The sequence below is a fragment of the Peromyscus leucopus genome, chromosome 16_21 (assembly GCF_004664715.2).
Source record: "Peromyscus leucopus breed LL Stock chromosome 16_21, UCI_PerLeu_2.1, whole genome shotgun sequence".
NCBI lineage: Eukaryota > Metazoa > Chordata > Mammalia > Rodentia > Cricetidae > Peromyscus > Peromyscus leucopus.
This window is the reverse complement of record NC_051084.1, coordinates 7,115,755-7,124,709: the sequence shown is the minus strand read 5'-3', so window position 1 is coordinate 7,124,709 and position 8,955 is coordinate 7,115,755.

Genomic DNA, 8,955 nt, shown 5'->3' with positions numbered 1-8,955 from the left:
ACACATTCTTAGTGGTGCCAAGCTGCCCTGTACCTTTAATGGGAGGGATCTCCTAGCTAAGGTGGAGCATCCATTTCTTTTCACTCCACACATTTGCCTCCTCCCAGATACGCCAGCAGCTCTCTTACTTCTTCTCCTAGCCACTAACTCTACAGACTCCAAATATGCTTTTCATATCCTCCTGTCCCACGCTGCTATTTGGAGGAGCGTGGAGGATCAGTGTCTCAGGCCATATAATGGCCATGCAGCAGGAAAAGTTAAATATCTCCTCAGACCAGTTCTAACACCAGGTCTTTTCCAAGCCTCCAGCTGTTCCAGACAGTCTGTTAACCCCTCTTTTATGTCACCTAAGGTCTATTCTATGAAGCTATGCGGACTGTTCACTGCCTCAGCCGTGTGACAATCCTTGCCCATCTCCAATACACATGGGGATCAGGTTCTTCTCTTTCCTCCAGGCCAGCACCCTTCACCTCTTTCCCCTAAGTGGCATGGACCCTTCAAGGTAATTCTTGTAACCCCCACAGCTGCTAAACTCGAGGGCTTTCCTCACTGGGTCCACCTGTCCACCTAAAACCTTTTATCTCACCTCCATCCCAGAAAAATCTCTCTTCATATACAGTGAAACAAACAGGGAATCTCACTCTCAAGCTCCAGAGAACATCAGGACCCACTGCCTTGTCACCAATTCCAGAGAAATAAGGTATCACCCCTTCCTTTCCCAACCAGGGCCACACAGAGCCGGAGGCAAAAAGGACCATCAAAAATATCCAGGTGGTAAGGAATAATGTAATACAACCATTTATCATTGTTCAATACTCAGCAACTGATCACCTGTGTTTCCCAAGTGTTAACCTAATAAGGGAAATAGGTATCTTAAATAAACTACCTCCAGCAAGGCTTGCCTGAGGAAAACAGGTGCCTTACATGAATTACCTCTAATGAGGCTTGTCTCAGATAGATTAAGCAGAGTACTAAGACCAGATCTACCTCAGGTGAATGTCACATGCCTCTATCTGGGCAGGCCAAATCTACCTCAGACAAATGCCAACTCCAAAATAAAATAATAACGATTCTTTCTCTCTAAGCTCTCTCTATGTCAACAGTATCTTGTTAAATGGGAGTCCCCAGCAGCAGCACGGATGGACAGCCGCAGAACCAGGAGACGGCAGAACGTCGTTCCAGGACCTCCACCATCATCCCCGGACTTCACAAGATACCCCTCACACCCCAAGAGCCAACCAACGCCCACTATTCAGCTGGAAGCAGTCTTTGAGAGAAACGTCGCCCCCATACCCAGTCAACCACAATTTTTTCTTTTTTTAAAAAAATAAGAGTCGGGAATGAAGGGTTCACAACACGCCTCCCCCGCCCCAACGGTCGCATTTACCAGGCGGACACTTCCGCCTAGCAAGTTCTGGCCAAGGCATCTCGCGTGACCAGAATCCGTGACGTTACATGGCTACGTAAGTGTGCAATGTGACCATGTGGTCTATGCACACGCGTAGAGTAGTGACGTGATCTGGCCACGCCCCCAGCCGGTTTTTAAAGCGGAGCGCCATATTCCCAGCTCTCTCTTCTCCTCTTCCCCCTCTCCACGCACGTGTCTCTCCCACAGGCCTGCACTTTCTGTCCTTTGTTTCTAATAAACTCTATAAGCGGATTCTGTCGTGTTTCGTGACACTTCTTTGCAGGGTAAGAACACAACGCAGCTAAATAACTAACAGAGGTAAGATGTTCTCTATTGGTGTACTGTTGCTCCTAAGTCACCAGAGGGTAAGGAAGTATGTGACTGTCACCCTGTGTATGTGCACAGGTCTCTATTTTTTTTTTTTTTTTGGTTTTTCGAGACAGGGTTTCTCTGTGTAGCTTTGCGCCTTTTCCTGGAGCTCACTTGGTAGCCCAGGCTGGCCTCGAACTCACAGAGATCCGCCTGGCTCTGCCTCCCGAGTGCTGGGATTAAAGGCGTGTGCCACCACCGCCCGGCTTCTCTATTCTTCTACAATCACTTGAGTCTGTACCAAGCTAAATAAGGGCTCATATGGACACCGCCAATCTAACTTATTACCGTAGTTCCTTCTAGTTTCCTCCCCTTGCTTATCACACACACACACACACAGAGGGGGGCTGCGTGGGGGGAGAAAGAAAGAAATGAAGTAAAGAACTTGGCGATTGTGAGTTTGAAGCCCACCAGTGCTTCGATTTGAGAACATCAGAGTGTTCAAGAAAAAAGAAAAAAAAAAAAGAAGTGCTGCCTGGACCTCCCTGCTCTATGATGGACTGAAGCTCTTGAAGCCAATCTCTTTACATAGCCCAGGCTGGCTCCAAACTCTGACTCCTTCTGCTCCTGCCTCCCAAGCTGAAACAGCTTGAGAGTCGATCTCACCAACTCTCCTCCTCCAGGTCTTTGTGAGCAGCCCTTGCAGCATCCCCAGGCCAGGGCAGCATGCGGCTGCAGAAGAAGTGGGGATTCTGAGACTGTGCCCACCGCCCAGGCCAGGGCAGCATGCCCCTGCAGAAGTGGGGAGTCTGAGACTGTGCCCACCACCCAGGCCAGGGCAGCATGCCCCTGCAGAAGTGGGGATTCTGAGACTGTGCCCACCACGCTGCAGCGCCCAGAGGCTTAAGGGAAGGGAAACATGAGACAGAATTGTGAGGGAACTCTCTGCCCCTATCTAGATGACCACGTGAGTGTCATGCTTGCCTCTGCTGGGGAAGTCAGAGCCTTAGGATTCTGTGGGTTGGGTGGTTGGTTGGTTCAACACTTAAGAAGTATTAAAATGAAATGGTCAGCTGAGGAGATGGTTCAAGGGGGTAAAGGCGTTTGCTGCCAGGCCTGATGACCTGAGTTCAGTCCCTGGACCTCCTATGCAAGAACTGACTCCTGACTGTCACGTGTACACACAAACACAAAGAAAGGTTTAGGACTGGAGAGATGGCTCAGTGGTTAAGAGCACTGACTGCTCTTCCAGAGGTCATACACACACACACACACACACACACACACACACACACACACACAGGTTTAGGACTGGAGAGAAGGCTTGGTGTTTGAGAGCACTGACTACTCTTCCAGAGGTCCTGAGTTCAATTCCCAGGAACCACATAGTGGCTCACAACCATCTGTAATAAGTTCTGGCTCCCTCTTCTGGCCTGCAGGAACACATGCAGACAGAACACTATACATAATAATAAATAAAATCTTAAATAATAATAAGTTTAGTTATAATAAATTATAATAAATAAAGGTTTAAAGCTAAGATGCCAATTTTCTTTTTATAAGATGGCAACCAAAAATTTTTACATTGCAGCTCTTTTTTTTTTTCCTTTTTCTTTTATGTGCATTGGTGTTTTGCCTGCAGGTATGTCTGTGTGTGAGTGTGTGTGTGTGTGTCAGAAGCCCTGGAACTGTATTGGGGACTATGGAGGTCCAGCCTCTCGATAGTCCCCTCCCAGGGTCCGGGAAGAATCTACAACCAGCTGATAATTAATCTTTGATGAAAAGAAATGAATCTATGTACACGAAACTCCTTAGCCCATATACTTTATTATTCTGTGACAGTTATAAGCTTATATTCTGCTCTCATATTTAGGTTATCTTTAGCCTGATTTCTCTCTACACTTGTCTGCGATCCCCTCTATGTTCTATCTTAATTCCTTCATCTAGTTCTGCCCGTTCTAGGTTCTCATCTATCTAGTTCTTTCCCCTATCAGCTCCTCTCACATCTTCTCTCTCATCTGGCTCTTCCTCATCTTGTTCTTCCCCATCTGGCTCTTCCTCATCTTCCATCTCGTTCCTCTTGTCCTCTCTTCTAGCCCTTCAATCTAGTTCTTCCCCATCTCAGTTCGTTCCTCTCAAGTTCTTACCCGTCTAGTTCTTCCATTCTCTTCTCTCCTCTCTGTCCTCTCGTGCCCTGGGAGTTCTGGTATATATACACTTACAAGCAGTATTCCCTTAGCAGTGCAAAGCCAGGCTTCCAGGGTCAAATGGAGGGGGTGATAAGAATCACACAGGGAGGCAATAACCGTTAATTATCACTTGCAACCCCCAAAGGGAAGTGACCTATGGGGAAATGAATTAACTAAAGGCTAAATTCAGGTAATATCTAAGAAGAGGGCTCTTATGTGCTCAACTATAATCTTAAACGTGGTTGGTAGAAAGTGTTAAGAATCTATAAGTTGCTAGGTCAATGGGAGAAAATAAAACTGTCTTCTTTTTTCCTGTAGCTCCTATCTGTCCAAGCTATCTGCTGTTTTTTCTGCAGGGTGGGGGAAAGTGTGCTCAGTTGCTAGGCAACCTGTGTACAGCTAGATGCCTCTGGTGATAGTTTAAGGGCGATCTGGAACTAGAGGTAAGGTTTGGGAAAGGAGGAAGTAAGGCTTAATTGGCACATCCGCCAGGCCTTCTCAAACAGGTAGCCTGGATGCTTAAGTTTGTTCTTAGAGAGTACAGAGGTATCTCTGATAAGGTACTTTCCTCCATCCGGTGATGGACCTGGCCGGATGCTACCAACGATAATTACAGGGAGGCTTGAACTGGGAGTTCTGGCTGAGCATAGCTGTCAGTGAAGAAGGTTATCCAAATATTCCTAGAAGTGGTTAGGTAAGGAGTTAGAGGTCTATAAAGTTGGTAAGGCTGTAAGAAATGAGGGTCCGAACTGAATTGTGTAAAGCTATTACTTAATGTCTACCTGACCTAGGCGGTGTCCCCTTGTGGAATTTACCTTAAGTCAAGAGACTCGCCTGTGGGTTGTTATCACTGTTAATCTTCGGAAATTGGGTGACCACCTGGGTGATGTCTCCTTTAGTTCTTGAAAGTGGCTAGGGGAGATATCTGATTCCAGAGAAAGCCTTTCCTGAGGCTGTTCTCCAAATGCCTGGAATGTGTATGTCTAGAGAGTGATCAGTCCACATTGTTAGCCCTTCTTAGGGAAAAATCAATTGGGAAAACTAGGAAGGCACACATGATTTTCATAACAGAATACAGCTGATATATAACAAGCCAAGTAACACCAAAAACTCCTTGGGATTTGGCTTCCTCTGGAGGAATTCCCTGATTCCTCCAGGTAGTGACTTTGCCATAACCAGCTGAGTTCTTATGATATTCCTGCGGCCCGCAGCAGAACTGGACTTACAGACAGTTGTGAGCTGCCGTGTGGTTGCAGTAGCCAATGCTCTTAACCACTGAGCCACCTCTCCAGCCCCTGGTTGCATTTATTTGTGTATTTTTGTGTGTGCACTGCTGTGGAACAATCCTTTTCTACACTCTGAATATGTATTACTCTCATTGGTTAATAAAAAGCGGACAGGCTAGAAGTTAGTTGGGAAAGCCAAACTCAGAATGCTGGGAAGAAGGAGGGCCCAGTCAAGGGAGGCACCAGCCAGCTGTCCAGGAGGCAAGACATGCTAGAGGACAGGTAAAGCCACGAGCCATGTGGCAATACATAGATTTATAGAAATGGGTTAATTTAAATGTAAGAGCTAGTTAGTAACAAGCCTGAGCTATCAACTGAACTTTTATAATTCATATTCAGCCTCTGAATCGGTTATTTGGGATCAGGCAGTCGGGGGTTGACATCAGAGGACAACTTTTGGGACTCAGTTGTCTTCTTCCATCATAAGAGTTTGGGAATCAAACTCAGGTTGGCAGGGTTGGCAGGGGAGTGCCTTCAACCTGCTGCTGAGCCCATCTTGCTGGCCTATAAAACAATAAACTTTATCTTCTATGTATTTTGCCACATTACAAAAAATAATAAATAAAATTTCAATTTAATGAGCCCATTCTCTGTTTCTTTACATTGTGTATGTTTCTACATTGGACGGCATTTTAGTTCATTGCTTCTAACTATTGCATAGTATTATGTGGTTTTCCAGAACACTCCAGACTTCACCTTCTCGGAGACCAAAACATCAATGGAGATCCTTTGAGTGAGGTGAGAGGTAGGGGGAACTGTTTCTCTGACATCAAAGGCTTTGCTGTCGGAGCAAGGGTGTGGGGGAGGGGCAGCATCTGTGGAAAATGGCAGTTGGTTATCAAGAGATGAAATCTAGATCACCAGGGACCCAGTCAAAGCCAGCTTACATGTCTGTGAGCAGACATGTCTGTGCCCAGGACTCAGGGGGAAGAGCAGAAATGTAGGCTACCTATTTGTGGGGACACATCCTTGGGAGGGCACCGTGGGAACAGCCTCCCAGGGCTGTGAGGTGCTTGAGGGGGCCACGTGAAATCCACGGGGATGGAGTCAAAGGGGCTGGAAGAATAGTGTGTGTTGTTTTCTGTATTTTAACACACATTGTATAGAGCTGTTGCTCACACATAAACACTTGCTGATGTCAGGGTTATTCTACGTTTATAGGCATCTTATTTAACTGTATACTATAGACCTCACGTGGTCTATGATGTTGAGTCCAAGCCTTAGTATTTTTTCATGTGTAATATCTATTATATTTATAATCTAATGTTGCTTTCTGTCTTCCTTATTTAAAAGATTTATTTTAGCAGGCCGGGTGGTGGTGGCATGTGCCTTTAATTCCAGTATTCGTGAGGCAGAGCCAGGTGGCTTTCTATGAGATCGAGGACAGCCTGGTCTATGGTCTACAGAGTGAGTTCCAGGACAGGCTCCAAAGCTACACAGAGAAACCCTGTCTTGAAAAAAATAAAAACAAACAAACAAACAAAAATTATGTATTTTGTATATGTCTGTGTGTGGGTTTTTTTTTTTTTCTTCATATTTTTGAGACAGAGTCTTACTATGCAGCTCTGGTTGTCCTGGAATTCACTATATAGACCAGGCTGACCTCAAACTCACAGGGATCTGCCTGCCTCTGCCTCCTGAGCTACACCCAGCTTATGTGTAGTTTTGTACAGATCCCCTGGAACTAGTTACAGGTGGTTGTGTGAGCTGCCCAGGATGCATGCTGGGAGTCAAACTCAGGTCCTTTTTGAGAGTGGTACACTTTCTAACTGCTGAGCTGTCTCTCAAGCTCTAGTTTTCTTCTTTGTAAAAGATTTTATTTTCAAGTGTGTGTGTGTGTGTGTGTGTGTGTGTGTGTGTGTGTGTGTGTGACAGCAAGAGCCCCCAGAGGTCAGAATGTTGGTGTTGGAGCTGGGGTTACAAGTGGTTGGGAACCTCCCGAAGTGGATACTGGGAACTGCGTTTGGGTCCTCTGCAAGAGCAATGTGGCCCTTAAATACAGGCATCTCTCCAGCCACTCCCCTCGTGTTTTTTTTTCCCCTACTGTTACAGATATACAGGTAATATTTAAGTGAGGAAAAAGTCATGTACACAAGGGATTTTTATTTTTTAAAGACAGGGTCTCATATAGCCCAAGTTGGCCTCCAACTTACCATGTGGCCTAGGCTGGCCTTGATCCTCCTGCCTCTACCTCCCTAGTACCGGGCTCAGAGATATACACCCCCATACTTGGCCCAAGAGCTTCATTTCCATAGCTTTGGCTGTTATAACATTCTTTTAAGGTAGACACTGTGACTCCTAATTGAAGGGAGACAGTGAGAGATGTGAAGTTCACGCCCAAGGCTACCCTGAGAACACCAGTGATGCTGCCCTGCGGCCTGTCTCAGTTACTTTTCTCTGCTGGGAGAACATATGGGACAGAAACAGCTTTAGGACAGGTTTCCCTCGGCTCACGGTTGGAGGGTGAAGGGATAAGGCATAACAGTGAGAGCAAGAGGCAGCTGAGCAGCCACGGTCAGGGAGCAGCAGATGCTGCTGGGCCTCAACCCTTCTGATTCCACCTAGGATCTTGACCCATGGGGATGGTGCCGCCCACATTCAGGGTGCGTCTTCCCACCTCAGCTAACCTAATCTAGGAATTCACAGACACTCAGAAGTCGGTTTCCATGGAGACCCTGGATCCCATCAAGCTGACATTTATGATTAACCATCTCAGTGCCTTTATTTGCAGTATATTTCTGAGTCTATCCGGTTTTGTTACAACCGGAAGTGATAGTCCTGGTTGTCAACATTTAATAGAATTTCAAAACAGCCAGCAGAGAAGACTTGAAATGTTCCTGGCACAAAGAGGTGGTAGAGGTCTGAAACAGTAACACACCAGTTACCCTGATTTAATGTTGTACACATATATTAACATGCAAACTGTACTCCAGAAACAGTACAATTACTGCGTTAATAAAAATACAATTAGGACCATCGAGATGGCTCAGTGGGTATTGTTGCCAAGCCTGATGACCTCGGTTCAGGGGCAGGAAAGAACTACCTCCACAAATTAGCCTCTGTCCTGCACACGTGCACCACTGCACAAGCACACCCACGCCTGTGTGTACACCAACACGTGTGCACCCCCCCCCACAATACACAAATACAAGTTGTTGTTTTATTTATTTATTTTGAGACAGGATCTCAAGTAGCCCAGACTGGCCTCCAACCAGCTCTGTTCAGGACGCCCTTTAATTCTGCTCTTCCTGCTTCTGCTTCCCAAGTGCTGGGCTCGTGGTCGTATCCCACCATGTCTGACTTGTGTGGTGCTGGGGGTGGAACCCGAGGCTTTGTGCATGCTAGGCAAGTACTCTGCCAGCTGTGCTACATCTCTAGCCCCTTCAAATTAAAAAAACAAACAAAAAACAAAACAAAACGAAAACAAAGGCCAGGCGGTGGTGGCTCAGGCCTTTGATCCCAGCACTTGGGAGGCAGAGGCACTTGGATCTTTGTGAGTTTAAGGCCAGTCTGCTCCAGGACAGCCAGGGCTACACAGGGAAGCCCTGTCTTGAAAAACAAACAAATAAAAGACAAAACAAAACAAAACAGAACAAAAAAGCATCACTTTAGTGGAGTCCTGATTCTGGGGTTCTCTGCTTTCTCTTCCATTGTGATCTAAAGCAGTTTTTCACCCCAGGGAGAGGGAGTCATGGTGGAGCCAGCAGCTTCTGGGTTCTGAGACAATTGGGATGTTTGTTTTTGGTTTGAGACAGGGTTTCTT